Here is a 27,367-nt window from a genome sequence, read left to right as displayed (position 1 = left end):
TTACACGCCACTTCATGGATTTTACTGAAGAAAAATAAAGTAAAAGGAAGGGAAAAATGTATGGTAGTAGCGATATTTGCTACTGTTTTATCTTTAATCAGAAAGTTAAATGTCAAGAGATGTGTACATTGATATTAATTGATTTCATTTTGCATTTTAGATGTGTTCTTAGACATCAAGTCCCTGCTTGGTTGATATTTTCTATTGGTAACAATATTCTATCCGAAAGGAGTGTGAGAAACGGTCTGTCAAATTGATTATCACTGATCCACACCTCTTTATAACACAGAGCATTTTTCCAGTATTTTTCCTTGAATCTGGGATGGTCTTGCAATTTGCTTTGTCCAATGCAATGCTACAGAAATGATCTTATGCTCATGTCATGCTTCAGACTGTATTCTCCTGCTTTTCTTTGTTTAAAATAAGCCACATCCATGAAATAAACCCAGAGTCACCTACTGAAGGGTGATAGACTGTGTGGAAGAGAACAGAAGCATGCTAGATCAAACGAAACTAGTCGACCCCAAATTGTCATGCCAACTAAACAAAAGCAAGTGGGGTCAGTCCAGTCCAGAGCAGATGAATCTGGTTCATATCAGCAGAACTCCTCAGTGGACCCATAGGATCCTAAGAAGTAATAAATCATCATTGTCAGAAAAATAACACATTTCAAATTAATTTATTATTTACTAATAGATTACTAATACAAAATATCTGAAAATATAAGACAGCAGGATACATTTGATGAACTAGAAGTTCTAGAGGATGTGTGGAAACAGAAGATGGCAAGAAATGGGATGAAAGATTAGAACATAGAATAGAGGGAGGACAGGACCTTTTAGTTATCAGCTTTGCTACATAGTGAGAAAATTTTTATAATCTGATTTTCATTTTATACAGACAACTGTTTATAAAGGTTAATGCCTAAAATGAACACAGGACTAGAAGGAAGGAGGTCATTAAAGTTGATTTGCAGTGATCCAAGCTAGAGACAGAATAGAAATCAATTGTCAGGAAATATTATTTAAGAATGAATAATACTAGCAGTTTATCATACAGGAAGAATGAGGGACAGAAAAAGCCCAGCGTTGATGCTTGGTGTTTAATTTGTACAAATGTAAAGAGGAGAAAGAAGTTTGGATGAGGTAAAAGAAATGAGTAACATAGTTTGAGATTTCTCAACTTTGAAATACTAATGATATAGATGAAGACAACCAGGTAAAGAGTTGCTTATGAAGATCTGATGCTCAGGAAAGAACCTTAAGCTGGAAATAATTTTGGAATTTGACAACACGCAGTTGACACTTGAAGACACATGCTTTCTGAGTATTTATTCCATCCTTGAGTGATAGTATGGAGGTTAGCAATAAAGGCCAGGCTATGTAATGCTGTGGAGAACAAACAACACTAGTCAAATGTCACAAATAGAAATGTACTCTTCTAAACTCTGTAAAAGCATAGTAACCTACATAAACATCTAACAGAGATTGATCCAGTCTAAATAATAGATGAAGGCTTCCTTAAGCAAAAGAATGCTTACAATGAGATCAGAATTATGTAAGAAGATTTCCCAGGTCATAGACAAAGATAGGATGGGTAAAGAGAAAGTTTCAGAAGTGGAGATAGGAGAAACATGTTTGTTTTCAAGACTTCAATATGGCAGGATCACAAGAGGCAAGGGAAACTTATAAACTGTGTATAGGAAGGACTGGAAAGATGGCTCAGCAGTTCAGAGGACTTGTTGAACTTGCAGGGCACCCAGGTTCAATTCCTAATACTGACATGGTAGCTCACAACTACTTGTTATTCTAGTTTCAGGCAATCCAATGACCTATTCTGACACCCATGGACAATGAGCACCCATGTAGTACACAGTACACATACATACATGCGGGATAAAAACTCATACACACAAAATAATTCTAAAAATATTTTCAAAAGCCCAACATGGAGGAGGAGAAATGGGCAAAAGTCCCATGTCTAGTCAATAATCTATTTGTAATTGATAGATGCTGGGAGAAGTAATTTCTTCAATGAAGTAACACTGGGTATGTCAAACACCACGCTCCGGAGAAGTTGTTGTTGTTGTTGTTGTTGTTGTTTTGTGTGTGTGTGTGTGTGTGTGTGTGTGTGTGTGTGTGTGTGTGTGTTTTCGAGAGAACATGAGAAAAACATGAAGTTGGGAGAGAAAGGAGATGGGGAGGATCTGCAAGGAATTGGCAGAGGGGAAAGAACATTATAAAAATATATTGTATAAGCCAGTTGGTGGTGGCACACACCTTTAATCCTAGTACTCAGGAGGCAGAGCTAGGCTGATCTCTGTGAGTTCGAGGCCAGCCTGGTCTACAGAGTGAGATCCAGGACAGGTACAAAAAAAAACTACACAGAGAAACTCTCTCTCTCTCTCTCTCTCTATATATATATATATATATATATATGTGTGTGTGTGTGTGTGTGTGTGTGTGTGTGTGTGTGTGTGTAATTATAAAATCCTTAAAGAATAAAAACATTAAAAAGATATATCTAGAAGAGTATATTGCATTGTGGAGAGAAATATGGTATATTGCATTATAGAGAGAAATATTCAAATTTGGAAGGTGCTTTACAGGAAAAACTAAAAATAAAAACATCAAGCAGAGAGAAAAATGCAAGAGGTAGTATGTAAAAGACTACCCAGGAAACTAGTTTGCATATCTGAATGAGGGATTGTGCCATTCATTGAAATTGGAAACCCTGGAAGAATGATCTTCATTTAGAGACAAAAGTGAAAAGTTATCAATATTTGAAATACTGAACTAGAGAACTTTCAAAATATCCAAATGTCAACAATGTGGGGGGAAATTGAACACACTGAGTATGGAGCTCAGAAAAGATATCAGGTCAAATACTGAATCAACTTGTAGATCATTGGGATATAAATATTTTAACCAATGAAAAGCACAGGGAAAGCTTGACAGAGACAAGAGCATTCACGGGCCCAGCCTTTGAAGAGTACACTATCTACAGAACAGATCATTTGAATGGAACACACAGAGCATCAAAGATAGAGCAGTCACAGTGGTGAGAGAGAATCTGTGGGCTTAAAGGATCAACATGTACTTCAAACAGGGAACACACTCACTCTATAGACTTTATGCTTCTAAGAAGTCAAGAAAAGTGACTTCAAACATGCAGTGAGTTTAGGAATGGGAGGTTGCCAATGACTTTGTCAAGAGCTACCATAGTGCAAAGATGAAAGCAGATACTATATGGAAGAGAAATATAAAGAAAAACTGAAGGCTAAAGAAGTCAAAGACCATATGGGGACAATTGCAAAGAAATAGAAGTTCTCAAGAAGAAATTGCAAAGTAAGCATAACCGGGACTGGGAAGTTGATATTGGTGGTGGTGGTGGTGGTAGTGCTCACTTTTTCATTGTATGTTTGATTTTGGTGGTAAAAGAGATTTGAACTTTGAACTGACAGTGATTCAATAAATAAGAATACAGAAGGAAAAATAACAATCTAAACAAGTAGATGACATCACTGAAAAAAATATATGCATGAATATTTCTCCAAATATATTTCTTGAAATATGTATGTATGTATATATGGCAAAGAACTGGAAAATATTTCAGAAATATTGTCATTTAAGAAATTATAGAGAGCTGGGCAGTGGTGGCACATGCCTTTAATCCCAGGACTCGGGAGGCAGAGGCAAGCAGATTTCTGTGAGTTTGAGGCCAGCCTGGTCTACATAGTGAGTTCCAGGACAGCCAAAGCTACACAGTGAGACCTTGTCTCAAAGAAAAAAAACTATGGAGGACAAAATTGCTAACAAGGTTCTGACAAAGCAATAGGAGTAAGAACAGACTGTGGTTCCATAGAAGCCATTGGAAGTGTTCTAAAAAGGGACAGAGACTCCATGGAATCAAAAAAGCTGGGATTTCAAATAGACTAAGGACTAAAAAAGATCCATTGGCTTAAACCAATGTTCATAATGGCTTTGGCTATAATTTATTCCCTGGAATAGTGGGATGGAATCCAAATTAAAGTGGGCTATAATACAGGTGGTAGGTAAGGACACAGAGGAAGTAAATGTGGGTGGCCATTTCACAAAACATTAAAAGAGTAAGTAAACCTGAGGAGAAACAGGAGGTTAAGTAGAGATGTGGTATATAAGTTAGAATATAATTAAATTAAGGGTTGATTAGAAGGAAGAACAAACGAATAAGTAGTCTCTAATAATGGGAAATACAGAGAGAAAGTAGTAATAATAGGCTAAAAAGGGGGTAGATACTGATCTTTGGTATGTACCAAAGGAAATAAGAAAATAGTAACAGAAGAAAAGACATTTGTGTTATGAGGCAGAACACTGAGGGAGTTACAGTACATTAGGCTTTCATTTTCTTTTTTTGACATTTTTTATTAATTTATTTTCATTTATTTTACATACATACAGACCACAGTTTCCCCTCCCTCCTCTCCTCCTGATCCATCCCACCCCCTCCCTTCTACTTCTCTCCCCATCCCTTCCTCCTCCATCTCCATTCAGAAAGGGGCAGGTCCACCATGACAGTCAACAAAGCATGGCACATCAAGTTGTGGCAGGACTAAGCTCCTTCCCCTGCATCAAGGTTGAGTTAGGCAAATCAGCATGGGGAATTGGGTTCCCAAAAGCCAGCTTAAGCACCAGGGACGGGTCCTGATCCCACTGCTGGGAGCCCCACAAACAGACCAAACTACACAACTCTCACACATACGCAGAGGGCCTAGGTCGATCCCATGCAGACTCCCTAGCTGTTGGTCCAGAATCAGTGAGCTCCCATAAGCTCAGTTCAGCTGTCTCTGTGAGTTCCCCTGTCATGATCTTGACTCCCCTGGCTCCTACAATCCTTCTTCCCTCTCTTCAACAGGACTCCCAGAACTTGGCCAGTGCTTGGCTGTGGATCTCTGCATCTGCTTCTATCAGTTACTGGATGAAGGCTCTCTGATGACAATTGGGGTAGTCACAATCTGATTACAGGAGGTGGTCAGTTCAGACACCCTCTCCACTATTGCTAGGAGTCTTAGCTGGGGTCATCCTTATGAATTCCTTGGAGTTTCCCTGGCATCATGTTTCTCCATAACCCCTAAATGTCCCCTCCATCAAGGTATCTCTTTCATTATTCTCCCCATTCTTCCCATCCTCAGCCAAGGCCAACCCAATCTTATATATTCCCAAACCCCCTTTTCCTCCCCCAGTTTACCCAGGCAGTCTCTTCTACTTTGCCTTTGTAGGGAAATTTATGTGTCTCTCTTTGGGCCCTCTTTGTTACCTAGCTTCTCTGAGGCTGTGGATTGTAGCCTGGTTATCCTTTACTTTACAGATAATATCCACTTATGAGTGAATATATACCATGTTTGTCTTTCTAGATCTGGGTTACCTCACTCAAGATGATTTTTTTTTCTAGTTCCATCCATTCGCTTGTAAATTTCATGATGTCATTGGTTTTTTTGTCACTGAATAAAACCCATTGTGTAAATGTACCACTTTTTTTTTTATCCATTCTTCTGTTAAGGGGCATCTAGATTGTTTCCAGGTTCTGGCTATTACAAATAATGCTGCTGTGAACACAGTTGAGCAAGTGTCTTTGTGGTATGATTAAGCATCCTTTGGGTATATGCCCAAGATTGGTATAGCTGGGTCTTGAGGTAGATTGATTCCCAATTTTCTGAGAAACTGCCATACTGATTTCCAAAGTGGCTGTACAAGTTTGCACACCCACCAGTAGTAAAGGAATGTTCCCCTTACTTCACATACTCTCCAACATAGGCTGTCATTAGTGTTTTTTATCTTAGCCTTTCTGACAGGTGTAAGACGGTATCTCAGAGTCATTTTGATTTGCATTTCCAGGATGGCTAAGGATATTGATCAACTTTTTAAGTGTATCTCGGCCATTTAAGATTAATCTGCTGAGAATTCTGTTTAAATATGTACCCCATTTTTAATTGGATTCTTTGGTATTTTGATGTCTATGTTCTTGAGTTCTTCCTATATTTTGGTGTTGGCATAACTGGACGTTGGCATGTAGAGAAATAGATCTATATCTATCATTCTGTACAAAACTCAAGTCTAAGTGGATCAAAGACCTCAACATAAGTCCAGTTATACTGAACCTTACTGAAGAGAAAGGAAGAAGCCTTGAATGCATTGGCACAGGAGACAACTTCCTGAACAGAACACCAGTAGCACAGATACTGAGATCAACAATTAATAAATGGAACCTCCTGAAACTGAGAATCTTCTGTAAGGCAAAGAACACTGTCAATAACACAAAATGTCAGCCTATAGAATGGAAGATCTTTACCAACCCCACACCTGACAGAGGGCTGATTCCATTTTCTTTATTAAGAAATGAGATCACTTCCTAAGAGAGAAAAGTCAGTGATGGGCTGGAAAATGGCTCAGCAGGTTAAGTGCTTGCTGCACACAGGTGAAAACCTAAGTTTGGATCCCCAACTCTAATCTAGAAAGCTGGTCTTGTGCCTGCCATCCTAGCACTGAGATTCAGAGACAGGTGGATCCTAGAGGTTTGCTGATTAGCCAGTCTAGTCAGTGAGCTCTGGGTTCAGCAAGGTACCCTGTCTAATAACAAGTTGAGAGTGACCGAAGACACCCAACACTAACCTCTGGTCTCCACAGGCACACATACAGCACATGTACCTGTACCCACACACATGCATACAACACAGAGGCAGGGGGAGGAAGGAGGTGAAAGATGAATGACAGATGAAATGTAGATGATGATAAAAATAAAGACAAACAAACATTACCACCCCATCTTCAAAATGGTTTATTTTTAAGTGAATGGTTGGTAGCTGTAAAATTGACATTTATTAACTGTAGTTTTGCAGAGCTAAGATACTATATTTTAAAAACAATTTGAGAAGTATGGTGATGTCAGTGTTTGGGGGAACACTAACACTTGAAATATTTGAAGAGCAAAAGCTGGCATGGTGACTAGCATTTTACTTACAATGAATGGACAGTTATTCACCAAATCATTTCCCTCTCCTCTAAGATAGCCATCTGGTGTTAATTTTCAGGTCTATGATGCAGCCAATAGTTGAGTCTGGACCAAAAGGATGGACAGAGAAGAAGGAATAGCACCCCTCTTTATGGCCCTATCTCCATAGTCTTCATATATGTGCTATTTTCTTTTCTTTCTTTATTGGATAGCTGAACGCAGTGAACTCTATCAGTTTACAGGAAGATGGAGCCACAACATGGCTGGAGCCTGCTTCTGAGCCCAGTGTCTGAAGAAGAGACTCTTAGGAGAACCATCTAAGAAAGAATCCACAGACTTTTCTTCTTGTATTAGTGATCTATTAACTTTCGCTATGTTAAGCTGATAAGATTTGGGAATGATCTATTATAAGAGTTTCCCTGTCTTTGCAAATGTGTCTTTTCCCTAATAGTAGTGAACAGCCCTATGCAGATTCTGAGAACGGATAACTGCTTCCTCTGTACTAAATAGTTCAAAGTCATCAATGTCCCAGAGGGCCAACAAATGAAAGGAGTAATGAAGAAATAATTGAATTTGTGAACAATTACATTCATTAAATAATGAGTACATAATTAATTAGGATCCCTGCTTAGAAGCAAGGGATCTGAAAGCCTTCAACAGCATGTTTGGTAGTTCATAAATCTAAAGTGGACCCCTATTCCAAGGAAAACACTAGGGTAAATCCATTTGTAGATGACAATATTAAGTTCTACCTAGACAGAATCTCTGAGTAGGCTGGGCCTATGTAACCATAAAACATCCCTGTAGAGAACCAAAAGAGAATAGACACTTTTTCCAGTTTTACCTCAACGTTACTTTGTGCTGGAGGCTCACCCCTTTGCCTGCAGGAAAAGGCTGCTATTTCAAGAATAGGGTATTAAAGCCACTGGTCCTAGAAGATTCCATCAAATGAGATAATCTTTGTTATTGATGACCACAAACACTTGTAATAATGGTAGTAAAGAAGATGGCATGTGGAACCCGAACTTACAAGGAGGAATTATGTACAGTCTATAACATCACAGACCTAACATTCTTCATCATAGCTTACCTATTCCACAGATATCTTCTGTGTGGAAGTGAGATACTGTTGCTGGGTTCTAATGGCTTCCTTGGGGGAAGGGGTGAGAAGGCGCGGTGTCAACAGCACAGACACTGGGAGTCAGTTAAAGACAAATAATGAACTCCTTTATTCAATAATGGGGAAGGCCTTATATACCTTCCTCCCAGCACCCAGTGTGCATGGTCATCCGTCATTGGCTGGGCATGATCAGGAACTCTGACATCGATCAGGAACTTTGATAGCATCTGTTGCTAGGCCCTCAGGCAGACTCCACAAGATCAGGACCTCTGACAGCAACCAGGAACTCTGACAGCGCCTGTTACTAGGCGTCCAGGTAGACTCTAGGTTGGCTCATAAGGAAGGGCATTGTGTGCATGCCTTGGCAACTGGTCTGAGCCAATTTCCTAGACCCTATGGGCCTGTCCTACAAAAGATACCTTGCATCTAGGTGGTCAATCACAGGATGCCAATGAAGGAGTAAAGAAGATGGGTATCCTCTGTTTCTTTCTGCAATATCTTCCACTATGTGGTCACTGTTAGAGCCAGAGATAGGACTCTGAACTTTGCAGTAAGTGATTCAATAACTTTCTGTCACTTATACATCTTCCTACCCTGTAGTGGGTAGCCATTCCAGCTTTTAAGATTCATGCTACACTACCCAAATAGTCCTCCTTTCCCATCCTCCTCATTTCTGACAACTGAATCTTCACCCAAGCCTCACAATCTCAGGATAGCTGACATGAAGTAAGAGGCTGAAGCTGAGAAGTCTGTTAAATGATGGAGATATCTCAGGTTAGGGAGTACCATAGACATTATTTCAAACTCTCATTTGTCATTTACTAGTTCTACTTTTTTGGTTCAAGACATGTGACTTTAAAGGTAGGAACAAACACCAGCCTCCCGGGGTCACCATCATTTAAATTGAATTCTCTGGAAAATACTAGATAATCATAAATAATGACTTTGTGAGGTGGAGAAAAAGGGATAATTTTTAATTAGGTCAGGCATCATGCTTAAGTTCTCTGAAAAAGGGAGGGGAATATGACTGAGATGGCAGGCTACCCTTGAATGAATTCCTGTCTGCACTAACCCAAGAACTATATCTAGCTCTAGCATAACCTAATCCCAGTGACTTGGAACATGCTTTTACATGTCTTCTCCAAGGTCAGCACATAACTCATTCTTTGGTTTCTAAGTCTTGCCCTCAAAGTGATTTCCTCCAGAGGTCTTCTCTCAAACCTGTCTCTTTACAGGAGTGTGGTACTTTGAATAAAAATGGCCCCCAAAAGGCTGTCATATTTGAATAGTAGGTCCTCAGTTGGTAGAACTATTTGGAAAGGTTTAGGAATTGTGGCCTTATTATAAGGCATGTGTCACTGGGTGAGCTTTGATGTTTCAAAAGCCCATGCTACCACTGGGAACCACACAGGCCAAAGAAGCAGGTGGGCTAACTACAGATCTTCACCTCTCTTTCCTCTCCTCAAAAATCCAGTCCCCTAGTTTCATCTCCAGCTCTGTAGTAAAATACCTGCCGAGGCCTCCCCTTTCTCTCTGACTCTAGTGTATAATACAAATCTTCTCCAACCTTCTTCCCCATACATCCCTTTGTCTCAGGCCCCTGACTGCCAAACCTGCTGGAATTAAGTAGGCCAGTGAAGCAGGTAGGTGAGCTTCAGATCTTCACTCTCCTACTTTTCCTCCAAATCCAAACCCCCAGTACCATCTCCAGCTCTGTAGCAGTCTACCTCTTGTTAGCCTCTCCTCACTCTCTGCCCTCATTTCCAGGAAATGAATTCAACAGCATCTTTCGCAATTCTTTGTCTCATGATGTCATGACAAGACTTTTTCCCCTATATTTTTTATTTTAATTTTATTTTTATATTTATTTATTTATATTCCTTTTTACCTTACAGGTCCTTTGCGTCCCTGTGTCTATATCTGTTTCTTTTGCCTTTTCTTGGGCTCTTTTCCTATTTATTTGTTGTGTCCTATTTTGATTTGTTTGGTTTTGTTTTATCATATCTTATTTTATTATTATTCCCATGATTCCTGTTTGCTTTCTAATGAGAGACAGAAAGGGTGTGAATCTAGATGGGAAGGGAGATGGGGAGAAACTGGGAAGAGTAAACAGAGAGGGGATTGTGTTTAGGATGTATTGTATGAAAAAAATCTATTTTCAGCAAAATAAAAAAGTAAAAAAAGTCATGTTATCCCTAGTGTGTTCTCTGCTTCTTGCTTGAGATTTTACAATGTGATCTCTCAGCTGTTCCTGCTGCCATGCCTTTTCTTGGCCCACATGGACTCTACTACTCTGAAACCATATGTCCAATTAAATATTTTCTTTTATAAGTTGCCTTGACCTTGATGTTCTGTCTCAGCAATAGAAAAGTAGCTAATACAAATAGTATTGCCTACTTATCACTTTCTGTCCCATTATCTTGTTTTAATTTGCTTTACAGAAGTGATAGGACACCAACAATATGCCAAAGGAATAATTCCACCTAAGTCTAGTTTGGTAAACCAGTGAGTTTATGAAGGTGCATGGATGAGGAGTTCCTTACAGAGCTCAGATGACTCAAAGGCAGCTGCATCATCCAAAAGTCCCCTATCAGTCTAGGTAATGACTCATGAAAGCTGCATCCCTAGAACTCCTTGTGACTTGCAGGCAGCTGAAGCTGGTTGAAGAGCCTTTCTTCCTTACATAACCATGGGGAAGGTCCTCATGGAGCTTGTTAAACTTTAGGAGCTTCCGGAGTCCAGTAGGTTTTATCTTTCTTAAGTATTATAATCCTCCCTCTTCCCTCTAAATAGTGCAATTGGCTTGGCTGAAATAAAAATAGTCTAAAGAGACACTTGTGTCTCTCAATCTATCAGACTATTAAAACAACGAACCACAAAGAAATTGGAATTTTATTCACACATCTCATGCTGGGAGAAGAAAATGACCCTTACCAGAGGGGAAACTTGTGTTTGGAAAGAGGTTTCTAACAATTCTAACTTGTCCTTATAGGACAAGGCTTATGACCCATGGCCTGGCTCTCCCACCCTCCCCCAATACAATGTTGAGTCCATGGTGAGTAGAACCACACCTTCATGGGGACTGCTTAGATATGCAAATATTTGGTCTTGTTTTTAAACTTCATCTCACTTTCACACCCTGAAAACAATTTTGGGGGTGAATCTCTTTGTCCCTTTTCCCAATATGGCCGTGTTGAATAAATTTCCTTTTTCTTCCTTCCACTATTAATTTCACTCCTTTAATTGGTGACTGGAGAATGAGTGGCCAAAGCCGGTTTCAAGCACAGCCTGGGAAACCCGAGTTGAATAACAGGAGGGGATGTTTCTATATGGAGGGCATGGCTAGGCTATGCGACATATGTAAACACTGGAGAGGCCCCAATGGAGGGTAGATTGTAAGAGATCAGACCCAAAAAGAGAAGTGGAGATTATGAAGAAGAACTTGGAACCAACCTCAGAGGGTGGAAGGAGAAAGTGACATGAGCTCTGGGGACAGGAACATTTGTAGGAAAATGAGATCAGGAATGAAGAAATACCATGAGTAAGATCAAAAGCCTTCTGATTCTCAAAACTCTGTGTCACTTTAGAACCAAAGTTTTGGGGGAAGGAATCAGAGACTCCCTCTCATGCTAGAAATTGACATTCAGTACCTGATGGGAATGAATCTTGAAAAGCAGTAACAACAAATATGTCTTATGGGAGCAGCAATGATACATCTCTTAAGAGCTTTTAAGACCAGCGGGATCATGGGAAGATTGAGATGTGCAGAAACTGAGCAACACTGAGGTGAGAGACACAGTTATAGTTGGGGTAATAACACCAACTGCACCTGTATGTCTTGAGACCGTTTTTGTTGCTTTTTGGGGTTTGGGGTTTGCTTTTTAGTTTTTGTTTTTGTTTGTCTGAGAGCCACAGCAATCAGAGGATAAGCCTGATAAATGGGCACCAGAAAGGTTGCCCTGAGGACCCTTTAGACACCTGAGAAGGGGAAATTTGCAAGGTACTGAGGTTTCTACATAAGCAGATGGAAGCTGTGAGAAAAGGAAATCTAACAGTGAGAGTAATAAAATCATATTTGTCCTTACAAGCTGGTAGAAAAGGGAACATTCGAGTGGATTTATAGCCACCAACAAGACTAAGCTCCTGTGACTGCTGCATTGCCAGACTGGAAACCATGATTAACAAGTTCTCCTACACCCATGGCGCCAATCCCAGAGGTTCAAATTCATTTGGAAAAGGTCTTAGAGCGCATACAACATTTTCTGCCCTGAGAAAAAGAATCAACACATTCTAATGAGAGTCTAAAAAATTAAGGCAGTTTCAACTTTTGAGGCAAATGCAGACATTTAATTCTCTATTAGGTGCAGTTCAGTTTTATTAAACTGAAAACAATTTGAAGGAAAAGTCAATAAAATTGGAATTTTTCTTAAATTAATGAAGAGCACTTATTACTCCTTACCAGATACGCAGCTTTGTTAATGAATTGTTTTCAGGATGACAGACATTTAGCAAGGCTATGCAGCCACAAAATTAGAAAAAGATGTTAGATAGAATATATCACAATGGAATGAATGTATTGGACTGAAATTTTATCTTATTAAGAAAAGGTGTCTGTAAGAAAGAAAGCCTATCACATCTCCATTACAAAAGTATAGAAAAACAACTGAAGTTCTAAGCCAGGAGGAAGTAAACTTACTCTATAAAGGACTAATAGCAAATATTTTCAGCTGTGTGGTCCATATATACTCTGTTGTAAATACTCCATTCTATTAATGTAACACAAAATTAGTCACAGACAAAACAGGGTCAAATGGATGTGGCTGTATTCCGGCATAGCTTTCCTTACTAATGCTGAAATGTGAATATCATTATATATATACATATATATAACAAAATATTGCTCTCATTTTGTTTTATTATCAGTTAAATCTATAAAAGTCATCATTAGCTCTTGAATCATATAAAAAAAGATGGCAGGGATGGGTAGATGGCTCTGTGCACAAAAGCTCCAGAAGCATGAGGTCCAGAGTTTAGAGTCTCTGAGCTCATGTAAAAGCCAGGCAGGCATGGCATTGCTTGTGATCCCAAAATTCAGGAGGCAGAGACAGGATCTCCGAGGCAATCTGCCTAGCTAGACTGGTCAGAATGGGCAAGCTCTAGGTTTGGCAACAGACCCTATCTCAATAAATATAGTGGAGAGTGCTCAAGAAAGACACGTAATGTCAACTTGGGCCCTCTGCACACATGGATGGGCACACACACACACACACACACACACACACACACACACACAGGTGTACTGGCACCTATATGAACACGCACACACAGCCACAAAATCACAAAAGTAGGCAACAAATCAAACTTGGCTAGTATAGGCTTCAGTTTGTTCATTCATGTTCAAAATGATGACCTGCTGCTGCTGATCTCCAAAGAAAACATTGCAGACTTTCTCGTAGTCACACAATGTAGGCAGCTATTTACACCAGTCAGTCTGTTTCCTGTTAATGTTAATCTCAAAGTCTATTTCGAAAACTAGTATGATAATGTGTGGATTCCTTCTAAGCATCCTCTCATCTGCCTTTCAACTTCTACCCCAAAGCTCTTGGGTTTACTTTACTTACAAGCTGTTTCCTCTTTTCCTAGAGTACAGTTACTCCCAATGGTGTCTTTATCGGATGCTCTACATTACACATTAAGGTGCAATCAATAGCATTGATGGAGAGAGCCATTCTGAATTATAGAGATGAAAGAAATTACCCTTTGCTTTGGAAGAGTCAATTTGCCCTGATCAGGCTTTCCTGATAAGAACAGTAGCAAACACTTCTGGCTCTTTGTTACTTCTCCTTCCCCATTTTGTTGCATTTAGTTTGCTGACATGGATTACTAGAGCAACAATGAAGTTATGGAGCAGAAAAGATGACTTTCACGTTCATTCCCCAGATAACCACAGATACGATTTCTCCAAAATGAACTGCTTCCTCCACAATACTAGTAGGTGAAAGAGAGAGAGAAGAGAGAGAGAGAGGGAGGGGAGGGAGGGAGAGGGAATTCTGCTGCAGCATTCATGACAGCACTGAGCTTTTCCTCAGGTCAAGGTCTGAGCTTGACATATCTTGTGTGTCAATGGCCTGATTATAATTTCTGAGGATATATTTCCTGATTTATGCATTGTAGGTTCACTGTGGAGTTGTGGGAGCTTGGAGTCCATCCCTAAAGAAAACAGGCTAAGTTCTCCTCCTTTGCATTGTGTACAGTCTTAATGAGGAAAGTGATTAAACAAGTGACATAACAGTTTAATCAATTGGGTAATATATTAAAAAGTGACAGGCTGTATAGAGTAAAGACTAAAGCAAATTAGGGTGAGAATCCCAAGTTCTGGTGCTGGTGTTTCTAGTTTTAAATAGGATAGTGAAGTTAGGCTTGGGGAGAGGTTGGCATTTGAGCAAAGGCTTCAAGAAGGGGAAGAGTCTGATATGTTAATATCTCAGTGAAGAGCATTCAGGCAAAGGAACAGCCAAATTAAAGACTGATAGAAATGTATATGTTACCCTTTAGGATTAATCTTCTTAGAGAGTAAACAAGTTTAACCTAAGAGTTACTTTTTTTAAAATCACTACTACCTCTACCTTCCTCAAACAAAATAGCAAAACCAGTTTTTTTGACTACATCCTCTTTGTTCATTATCTAATTCATTCACACCATAGGAAAGATTTCTGGCTCGAAGTTTAATTGGCTTCTAAAATGGCCTCTCTTCTTCTGTGATGATAGGTAGCATACAGAAGAAGTTAAGCTCTGAAAATTGGATAATTAGACATTTAAATCCAAGCTGGGAGTGGTGACACATACCTGTAATCTCAGCACTTGGAAAGTAGAGACAGGAGGATCTGAAGTTTAAGGTCAGCAGCTACATAGTGAATTTGAGATCACCTTGGGCTATATGAGACCTTGTCTTAAAAGAAAACGTTTTTTAAAAATGTAATAAAACTTAAATCCTAATTCAACATATTAAAATAAATGTGACTTTGACCAAGATTGCTTCAATTACCTGAATTGAAAAGAGAGAATATGAAAATAGCTTAGTTATAGGGACTTCTATGAAGATTAAACAGAGTGCTCAGCAGAGTGCTGCATGTAAAACAGTACGGGGTCAGACACAGTTTCTATTATCACTTTTGTACTTTCTACCTAGATAGAAGTGACTTAGCTGATTTGTACAGAGCTTCATAAGGGGAATTTTATTACCCAAGTTTGTGCCTTGAGGTTTGTCCACATAAATGTATCCCAAGTGGAATAAAATAACCATCTAGGTGTCTGTCCTACTACTTATGGATTTGAATATGCCAACAATGATGCTGCTGTTATCTGTAATGTCTCTGATGAGCCATTCATGCGAAGGTTTTCTTTTCTTGAGCACAATAGCTTGCTATTTACATCAATGTATATGCAAGGAAAGAATAACCAAACTGCCTAATTACTTTAAAAGGGAAAAGGAAAACTTTATACAAATCATTTCTCAGCTTCTCATTTTATAGAACTTTAAAATGGCATGATCAAGATCTCATCCTGAGAAAATTACACAAGATAAGAATTACCCTCTCCATAGAGAAAGGATAAGGCTTGGAAATGCTGTACAACAAATGTGGTAAAGTCTAATGAGAATCTGTTCTAATGTGGTGAAAACCAAAAAATAAGATCTATCTACCATGGTGACAGCTGCAGGAAGAGGAATAAAAACTTACTATGTCTTATAAATAAATAAGATGATTTGAAGTACTAGTTATAATTATAAGCCCATGTCTCTGAGAGTGTTATTTAATCAAGCAAACAATAACAAAACTCCAGTCAGGACCCAGTCTCACAGTGTTAGCAATTTCTACTAAGAGGGAAGGCAGGAGGCCGAGTAATGACTAGACTAAGATAAATTAGTGTTTTCATTTCTAGTGAGCCTTCCTACACACATTAGTGTCGGCAGCATCCATAGACTTTTAAAAATGGAATGACCAAGCACAGGAAAACATTTTCTTTTCATCTTGTGTGCAACAGGCTAACTGTATTACATGAACAGAAACAAATAACCTCCCTGAAAAGATGCTTGAACATTCCAAAACGAAAGCCTCAATCCATGATGTCAATGACTTCTCTCCAAAGCTGGGTGTTCCCCACGGTAACAGGAAGAGTGGGGAAACTGTCTCACCACAGACAAATGGTCCAGATTTCCAGAATTTTCCAGTTTGTCAGCATGATCTTGGGCAATTTACTGAATTTTCTGCATTTTTGCCCTCAACTGTGAAATGGAGATTGGTGCTGTCTTATAATGACAATCTGGCAAAGATGACTTAGAAAGCATACCCTTAGGATCCTTTGTAATTTCCACAAAGGACTCTGACTCAGGCCACCACAGGCAAAATAAACTCAGCAAAAATAGCAAATCACAGGACAGGGAGATAACGACTCATCTGGTAAAGCATGAGGACCCGAGTTTGGATCCCCAGAGCCCATGTGAAAAAACAGGCATGATTATGCGTACATGTAACCCTATCGCAAGAAGAGAGAGGGTGGAGACAGGTATATCCCTGAAGCTTTCCGGCCAGTGTAGCCAGTGTGTGAGCACTGGATTCAGTAAAAGAACATGTCTCAAACTATAAGGTGGAAAATGGTCTAGGAAGATACCTGATGTTCATCTCTGGTTTCCACAGGCAGACGTGTGTACAGCCACATATACATGCGCACATGCACACACTACACTACACACACACACACACACACACACACACACACACACACACACACACACACAAGTACAATAATCCTAAGAACATAGTTTCAAGGAAAATCCTTATAAACTCCTTAATATTCGTCTATGGGACTAAATCAGTGTTTCTAAGACCTCCCAAGGAAACAAGTCCTTAGTAAAAAAAAGTATTTAGGTTGTAACTTATTGGAGACTATCCAAGTCATTTAAATAGAAAATTGTTGTGATACAGACTATCTGTTCTGCAAGACAACTAGGGTGTTGTGACAAAGGAAGTTTCCCCTTCAAGTTTCCTCCAGTAAGGCTAGCCTTCTTGCCCACAGGTTAAAACTAAGAAATGTAATGACTTTGGTAGTTTTTTTCTTTTAGATAATAGAGAGTGTGTGGTCACATTAAATCTCAGATCACAGTCCCCAATCAGTATGCAGTCCAATATAATAATGAACCCTTCACTCTTCATTTAAAAGTTCTTGCCCAGCTCCCCTGGGTCTGACTGCTATAGGATAAAACAAAAGACAGTGCCTGTCTGGACTTCTTCTGCAAGTGAAGATTTTCCCCAGCACTCTGAATTCCTTGATGAGGCTGAGGAGAGGTTTAAAGGGGTTTCATTCTTTGCAAATGCTACGTGATGGGCTGCCTCACAGCCTCATTTGGAACTGAATCCCATAGTTGATGTTATTGATCTCATGGGTCCCTTGGTCAGGGTCACATGATCACCAACGCCTTTCTTCATTTCTGGAGAATTACTCTTAATAACTACAATGACCTTGGAGGAGGTGTCCAGCATTTAACTCCCCCAGCCACAGTTCTCCAGGACTGTCTGACATTTGGAAATAAATGTCCTTCTGTTGTCATGACATGGCAGATTCTGGAGTACTTTTTATGGTTCACATCTCCCCAAAGCTTTGAGCCCAGGCTAACCTGTCCCTGGATCCCTCCTATTTCACCTCACTCTTTCTTTCTCTCATTTTTCCACTTTGTTACAGATTCTCTGGAAGTGCTTTCTTCTGTTTTATTTGTGTGTGTGTGTGTGTGTGTGTGTGTGTGTGTGTGTGTGTGTGTTGTGAGTGTGATATATGCACATATGTATATGTATGCAGGTTCAAGTACCTGTGCCTGTAAATATAGAGTCCAGAGGCAGACATTGAGTCCCTCTTCTGTCTCTCTCTGACTTACTCTTTTTGGACACCGTCTCTTCCAGAACTTGGAGCTCTTGCTTTTTGGCTAGGCTAGAAGCCAAAAAGCCCTACTCATCCTCTTGTCTCCACCCATATCAGTGCTGGGTCACAGGTGCCCATGGAACTATTGTTGCCTTATTATGTGGGTGCTGGGATCTGAACTCAGCCCTCATGATTACACAGCAAGCACTTTTAACCAACCCAAAATCATTGTCTTAGTAGAGTATTTGTACAAACAACAACAAGAAAACACTGTCTCTATGTATAATTACAGGGCACCCAGTTTCACACAGTTACTTTTTATACATTAGTTCCCCATTCCAAAATTTTATTTAGTGCCTTTTCATACCAGAAGCTGATCAATAGATATTATCCTAGTCTTCTTCCATCAGAATAATAAGAAATCACCTGAAGGCTTTTTAATAATCAATATTGCTTTGGCTCAAAAAGGAAACTTCCAACTCTACAACCACGTATACATCTCTCTATTTTTGTCTTTTGTCTCTGATTGCTTTCTGCTGTGAAAGAGAGATGAATATGCTTCCCCCCTTTGAAAATCATATATTTGAGTGTCCAACATCTAACCCTGAATACTAGTACTTTCCAGTAAATCAGAAAAGAGGATTATCTGTCACCTCCATGAGGAAAAAGAAAATCAAGCCAAGATGCACAAACAGAAAAAAAAATCAATTTTCTCCAGGTCACTCACCTACATCGGTCCTTCAGAAAAGAAACAAAGCAAAAAAATTTGCTTTGTTCTTTCAGGCAATCTGGCCCAAAAGGAAGCAGACAGGGAAGGATGAACTCCAAGTAATCTCTAGTTAAAAAAAAGCTTTCTTGTGAGTAAATAATGTGCATTAAAAGGTCACTCCTGACTCTTTTCACTTAGTCCTGACATCAAAAAATGTTAGATTGCCATGAAGAGCATCCTGTCCTCATATGAATTCTAGCTCTCAGAAAGGCAACATTAATCAGGACAACGTAGAGGGGCAGGGGCAGTCTTAAATGCTTCTCACCACCAACCATAATTTTAGAAAAGATAAAGTGAGAAAGAAAGTTCTCTAAACCACTCCAGGTCAGTGCTCATCAACAATTTTTTTGGAAATTACCAGAGAGCAAATAGCCTAGGGATTGCAAGCTACCTGGTCTCTATCAAGCTACTCAACTATGCCATTGTAGCTTGAGAGCAACCACTGACAATAATTAAAAGAATGAGAACATATGCTTTCCAAAAAAGTATTACAGACACAGAAAATTGAATTCTGTACAATTGTTATATAGCCCAAAATAAGTCTTCTTTTGATTTCTTAACTATTGAGAAATGTGAAAATATTCCTAGCTCATGGGCATTATAAAAAAGAAGAAGTGGACTAAATATGAGCTATGGTTTGATTAATCCTGATTGCTCTTAGATTATAAGCTACAGTAGTCTAGTTCATTCAGGACTGGATATTGATTAGTGAACTGAAAAAGTTAGAGAAAGGAATTATAATGCAAGAATATTTATATTAACAAACTACTCTAAAGTACAAGCACACACACACACAGTTTTTACTCCTGCATGAGATCATGACTTTTATTTTAGCTGAAGTCTACCAATTGCAACTCAAATGGCCTCCTTTAGCATTTTGACTTAAGTTCCTAGCCAAATGAGGATAGAAGCTACATGAAAATTCATTCAAAATGAAGAATGTTTCTAGCTTTTACAAATCTCCCTAATCTTTTATGGTTGTGACACCCACACTCTTTGACAGCAATTTTTAAGTAACTTGCCATTATAAGGGTTTTTCCAAAACAGCCAACTCTGCATTTTTTCCTTATTAAACTATGTAGACCAGTGGTTCTCAATCTTCCTGAAGCTGCAACACTTTAGTAAAGTTTCTCATGTTATGATGACCCCCCCAATCACAAATTTATTTTCGTTGCTACTTCATAAATGTAATCTTGCTACTGTTATGAATTGTAATGTACATATCTGATAAGCAAGATATTTGATATGCAACCCACAAAGGAGTCCTAAGTCACAGGTTGAGAATTGCTGATGTAGAGACTATGACGAAGAGAAGAAGCATAGGTAGCTAAAAGCTAGTGTCTTGAACACTTGATAAGCATAAAAATCAATGGTTGAGATGTGTGTGTGTGTGTGTGTGTGTGTGTGTGTGTGTGTGTGTGTGTGTGTTTATGCCTAAACATACATATGTATTGTTAAGGGCTTATAATAGAAGCAGTCTATCAGGCATTGGGCATGCAGTGGGCACGGGACATCAGTGAATACTTTATATAGAAGACAGTATCAGTGAACCTAGCAAGCAGTCGAGCAGCAAAGTGTATCCTACTTTCTGATCATGTTTATTTAAGTTTCATCTGAGGAATGAAGATGGTGCAATAACTTTAAATATTTTCATTTAAAGTAGTTTGTTAGTGGAATTACATTTCCCATGATCTACAGCATGCCTAGCTTTCTGTAAAAGACATACCTGTTATTGCTTTCCTTAATAGAGATATAAGATGCATTTCGATGTTTGGCCATGTTCTAGGAGAGACATGGAATCCTATTGCACTCATGGTAGGCTCTGCTTGAATAGCAGTGGGAATGGGTTTTCTAGATGGAAACTAGTACAGCTGTTTGGAGAACATTATTGTGATTAGAGTATAATCATCATTAAAGCATAGTCAAAATATAGTGAAATAAGGCAAAGGCAGGGAAGAAGGGAAACAAGAGTGGTCCCAATGAAAGAACTGCCACACTTTCCAAAACAAATTAATTATTCCTCTAGCACTTAAATTTGAATGCTTTCATCTTCTCCGATGAGTACACTACAGGTTTAAAAAAAACCAACAACAACAAACCTGATTCACACATTTGAAATGAATATATATCTTCCTAGATCTCTGCAGTAAAAGAATTACTTCCTCTGTAGTTAATATTTACTCTCTTCTCATGAAGCAAAAGTATTTTTATCCTTCATTTCATGGCATTTTACATATTTCTACTGAAACTTAAGTGCTACTCAACAGATGCTATGCTAAGTCTTACCTGAAAGGATCATTCTGTTCATATTGTCTTTAACACTGATGGAACCTGAGGTGCCCACCAAGACAATGATCAAAACTTTAGCACATGTACCTCTAAGCAGACCTCAATTCTCATATGATTTTTTTAAGTCTTTGTAGTTTCAATTGTAGCATTATTCCGTTGTAATACTTTCAATAAATACATATTATAATACCCATCAAGCTATATTAAAACCTTTAGATCCAGCTGGATGTGGAAAAGAAGAGAGAGGCAAAATGCCCTCATTTGATCTTATTAATGCTTGTTGTAGTTATTTTTCTGGTTGCAGTAACAGAATATACTAACACAAGAAATTTAAGGAAGGAAGAGTTTATTTTGGCTTACCATTTGAGGATACAGTCCTTCATGGCAGGACAAACAGTATGACAGGAGCTTGAGAGCGGCTGGTCACATTGCACCAGAAGTCTGGAAGCAATGAATGTTTGGGTTTAGCTGGCTTTCTTATTTTTTCTTTCTCTTATTTTTTGAAATTATACTATAATTACTAAATTTCTCCCTTTCCCTTCCTTCTTCCAAACCCTTCCATATAACTCTCCTTGTTCTATTTCAAATTCATGCTCTCTTTTTTCATTAATTGTTGTTACACACACATATCTATATGTACATTCATATATATATTCCTAAATATAATATGCTAAGTCTGTATAATGTCACTTGTATGTTGCTTTCACGGCTGACCATTTGGTATTGGATAATCAACTGGTGTGCTCTTTCCTATGGAAATCATTTCTCCCACTCTCAGTATTCTTTAGTTACCTGTAATTGCTTGTGTAGGGTTGAGGTCTGTGGTTTTTTCCCATCCACTTTTGTACGTCTATTGTTATCCTTGTTCAGTTTATATTTAAGTAGTCATATTGGTGAGACTTTATGGGTGTAGCTTCTGACATTATTAGGAGATACACTCTCACAACAAACTCCCTGATCACTTGGTTCTCAACAGCCTTTCCACCCTGACTTCCAAAATGTTCCCTGAGCCTTAGGTGCAAGAGTTGTTTTGTAGATGCACCCACTGGTACTGTGCTCCACAAGTCTGCATTTTGACTGGTTGTGGTTTTCTATTGATGGTCTCCATGCGTTGAGAGAAGCTTCCTGACAACTACAGACCCTGTACAGGTCTGAGCTAGGTCCTGCATATATGTTGTAGTTCTGTAGCTTAATGTTCTCGTGGGACTCCTAATAGTAGAAGTGTGGTGTGGTGTGTGTGTATGTGTGTGTGTGTGTGTGTGTGTGTGTGTGTGTGTGTGTGTGTGTATGTTGAGAGAGTGTCTGACACTTTTGCCTGCTCTTGGGACTCTTTTCCTTCTACAGGGTTGTCTTGTTCAGCCTTGGGGATAAAGGGATGTGCCTGGTCTTATTGTGTCTTGTGCTGTGTTTGGTTGATACCCCTGTGGAGACTGCTCTGCTCTCTTTTTTAAGAGAAATAGAGGAGGAGTTCATCTGTGGGTGAGGTGAGGTGGAGTGAGGGACTGGGAGAAGTGGACAGAGGGGAAACTGCAGTCAGGATGTAACATATCAGAGAAGAATTTTTTTTAATTAGAAAGAAAGAAAGAGAAGAAGGAAGGAAGGAAGGAAGGAAGGAAGGAAGGAAGGAAGGAAGGAAGGAAGGAAGAATAAGCTTTCTTGATGAGGGGTAGGTAGGACAAATATTTAGAGTGTAGTTAAGGATTATTTAGTAAAATAATGGATGTAGGTTCTCATCCAAAGAGCCATGGATGGTTGTGTTTAGCTAACTTTCTTATTTTTATTCAGTGTGGAACCCCAGCCCAGGAAATGGTGCCACTCACATATATTGTTGGTCTTCCCATCTCACTTAACATAATTTAGAGACTACTTTGCAGATATGCCCATAAATTAACCTAATCCAGATAACCAACCACAGGTATACCCAGAGGCTTGTCCCTTCAATGATTCTAGATCCTGTCAAGTTGACAGTCAATATTAGTGATGACAAATATATCCAACAACTTTCATACACTGTGAACTTCAGAGATATTTAAAACTATGTCCTGAGATATGCAAAGTCCTCTTCATTGTTTCCCTTCTGATCTAGTCCATGCTGAGTGCCATTGAATGGAAGATATACCAACATTCCATTGGAATAAATGTCTTGACACTCTCAAAGCAGGTTGCTTGCGTTCTCTTCCAGCCTCAAACACATTTTACTCAAATATGTTATATAACAAACTGATAATTTAGGTCACCTCCAGAGAGTTCTCTGTTGGCTCTGGAAACAATGAAGCTTTTTTTGGTTCATTGTTTAGCTTGGACAGTTCTGACCTAAGTGTTTTTTATCTTTCTTCATTACGCTCCATCCTTCCTAATATCAGGATTCAAACTATTCAAACTCCACTGTTGCTTTCCTTCATGGCTCTTGAGTAGGATGAGATTAGCATATAGTCCCTTCCCATGCCTGCAGTAAAGGGAACGAGGACTCTCACCACCATGATAGAGCTCTCTAAAGAAATGTTTGCAGCCATCTTTGCAAAGTCCTTTCTCTGGTCTTTTTGTATAGCCTTGATATTCTGAAAGCATGCAGAGTTCTGGAACAAGATCTTGGGAGGAAAAGGGATCTTATATCCATTTATTTTCAAATCACTTATGGTCATTTGGTTGACTCATTTCAGAGTCACATATCTATCACAATTTCTTGTCTAGCCTGAAACCTCAGTCTTAAAATAATTATACATAGAAAATTCTATCAACAAGAAAATCATTGAAAACATTAGAATGTATAGACTCTTATCATTCTAAAGTACATTTTTCATAACAAAATGAAATTATTTTCTTATTTTTTTCAATTAGCAATACATTTGGAGCCTCTTTCCATGCCGATAGGTGTCCACATACACATAAACCCTGACATGTGATATTTTTAGTAATATGTTCCATGATTAGATGGCACAATGAGAAGTTATCCACATAGACTTGCAAATATTTACTCAATTCTTTCTTAACACTGACATGGACTTTTTCTTCTATTATAATAAGTGATCCAGTGTAAAACATGTATTTATATACTATATATACTATATTATTCAATTATTTAAATATTTACTGATCACTCATTATACTGACATGGGAAAGAGCTACATTCTAATCCCATCCTACTCAGGAAGTCATAAAAGAAAGCACCACTCAAATTTGAATTGTGTGGCTCCTGCTGTTGGGAGGAATGAAGCCTGACAAAGAAAGCTACACAAGACTGAAGTCATAACTGTTCAAGAAATGAAAGAACAGAAAATGTGTGGTGATTTGCTTGCACAAATTCCTAAATGGGAAATCATACAGCTCAAATGTATGCTTACTTTAATGTATTTGTCCTATGTTTCTAAATTGTTCTACAGATATATATGAATGTGAGAGAGTGTGCATTTAATTTTGCTATTCTAGAAGGAAAATACTTCTTTCTGAAAATTTCTTCATTAATTAGGGGAAACCATGAACTATAATTAACATGAATAACAAATGTATTTAACTCCAACAAATTATTGAATTTGCTTTATTTTACTCTAATTTTATATTTACAGAAAAGTAACAAAAGTAGCACATATGGAATCCCTTTATATACCTTATCTCTTTTTCCAAATCTTTATATCTTACCTAGACACAGCATAATTATCAAGAACATGAAACTGACACCATAAGACTACTAACTAAACATCCACACTTACTCAAATTTTACCGTTTTTCTCTTATTTCTTTTTCCATTCAAGTACCTTATCTAATATCCTACTTTGTGGAACTAGAGAGATGCACCAGAGGTTAAGAGCATTGTACTGCTCTTGTAAAAGAAATGAGTTTGATTTCCAGCACTCATGTCTGGCTGCTCATGGTCATCCCTAACTCTGGTCCCAGGGTGATTTGACACCTCTGGCCCCCCCCAAACACCTGTACTCTTGTTCACATAAACACACAGAATCATGCACACATGTACATAATTAAAATTAAAAATAAATCTTTAATAAGGAAAAAAGATCCTACTTTGTGTACCCTGAATTCTTCCATCTATAACAATTTTTAATGTTTTCATCATTTATGACCTTGGCTTTTCAGAAAAGGACTAATTGGTTATTTTCTACAAATCTCCTTTAATATGAGTTTGTCTGACATTCCTAACAACTGGAATGAAGATATGTATTTTTGAAAGAATGTATGCCAATGGACTAACAATATCAATGTGCGTTATTGTTAGTAATATGTACCATGGGTAGATATAAATGCCATTTTAATGCAACAGGATAATACAAATAGCATTTTTAGGGTGTCAGCCATACACTAAGCCTAATGACTTTTCTATTTCCATAATCTTTCTAAAGAGTTTGCAAAATAAATCTCATTTTGTTTATTTTATTGAATATCTAAAAATATGGAGCTCACCCAAAGTTATAAATGATCTGTCTGATTCCAAAATTAGGGTCTTTTCCAATGCAGGATAAGCATTTCTATGAGAAATCATTAAATCAAACTCAGGTACATGTGAATGGGAGTTGTTATTTTTTTAAGAGTCTGATTTTCAGTTTTGCCTTCTACATGGTAGAAGTCTACAGATTCACATTGCAAGACAGAGTCTTTTATTGTGTATTAACAAAATAAAAGATCACCAATTTTTAAAAAAGTATTCCTCTATCTTACATAGAATCACAGTCTTTAGCCTTTCCTCTATATTGATTTGTGAAAATGGAAGTGTTAAGCAGGCATTATGCTTCGGGTGTTCTACCCTGGAAAGCAAACTATCCAATGCTCATTCAGCTTGATGCAAGGTGTGTGATATCTTTTCTTTGAAGGCTATTATAACACAGAGCACAAAAATGCATAAAATAATCTCCTATCTTGAAAAAATAATTTCCAACAATTAATGCATATGCTTCTACAGTGCCATCTAAAAGGTTGACACTTCAATCTAATGTGGTGGCTGATAATGAAATAAGAAAACAGAAAGTTCAACCTCTGAAGAGGAAACACAATGAGATAACGCATGGAAAGTGTTCAGCATTGTGCCTGGTACACAGTGAACACTCCATAAATCTTACCCCTTTCTGCTGCTCAAGCTGTCTGAGGTGTCACTGTTGTTTAACCTGGGGAAGAGAATATGTGGCTGCCTCATCCCCTGCTCTATGAGACAGAAAATCACACTGCTATAAATTTAGAAAGGAAGAGGGCTGGTCTCTGGCCAGGTTGGCAGCTCTTTGTCTTCTGTAAGTGTTCTTGTGCTGTTCTACTGCAGTGTAATCTAAAAGCACCATTATGAACCCATTTGGGAGCAAGGCTGGAAGCTAAATCAAGGCAATGTGGCAGGGAGTCAGCTAACAGTGTACAATCACTTTTTCAGTCCCTTCCCTTTGGGCCTACCATCTGAGAAAGGAGCTTCAGAGTTGAAGTAATTATAGTGGCCCTGGCTGGAAGGCAGACTTTCTCAGGGTTGGCACTGTTGTTACGTGGGGCCTGTATATCATAGGATATTTAGAAGCATCCCAGCCTCTGTTCCACTCCAGGTGGGACAACCAACAAATATCTCCAGACAATCCCAAGTATCTCCTGGAGAGGTATGTTACTCTCACTGAAAGCCACTGCTAAAAGGTTGTCAAACACTCAAATGACCATTGATTAAAAATGGAAACATGGGAGCTAGAAAACACACGTACTGGGTAATAAGTGCTGTAAAAGATGTTACCATGTGTGTTTCATGTGTTTCCACAACAGATCTTTAAAGTTGTTTTTATTCTCTAGTCAAGGAAGGGAAAACCAAGTTTCATAATGGATAACCTACCCAGTCTCACATATTTGTTCTGCTGTGGGGTGTTCTGAGTCTTGACAATAAAACCCCTGCTTGTCCTAGCATGGCCATGTGATCCTTGCTTCAAATAGAAGGCCTAGCCTGGGGAACTTTCTTCTGCCTAGGAAGGACAGAATACATTTACCAAATACAGATGGTTGGTAAATTGGTGTGTTTTGGAACTAACATCACCAATCTTGATTCAACTCCCTGAAGCTTCAGCATGGCATTTCTCCCTTAGCAATTAATTTCCTGTTAGGTTTTGCCCATAGGAGGCCCTAGACGAACACTGGCATGCAAGAGAGAGCAAAGAGACTTCCTTATCCTGGTGTGCTCTTGTACCTGCCACAAAGGCTGATCCAGACACTGCTATGTCTTAGTGCCTAGATTCCTAAAAATAGAAGCCAACACTAAGTATCACTGACACACACACACACACACACACACACACACACACACACACACACACACAGCTGCATTC

The sequence above is a fragment of the Peromyscus eremicus genome, chromosome X (genome assembly GCF_949786415.1).
Source record: "Peromyscus eremicus chromosome X, PerEre_H2_v1, whole genome shotgun sequence".
Classification (NCBI taxonomy): domain Eukaryota; kingdom Metazoa; phylum Chordata; class Mammalia; order Rodentia; family Cricetidae; genus Peromyscus; species Peromyscus eremicus.
Note: the sequence above shows the minus strand (reverse complement) of the source record.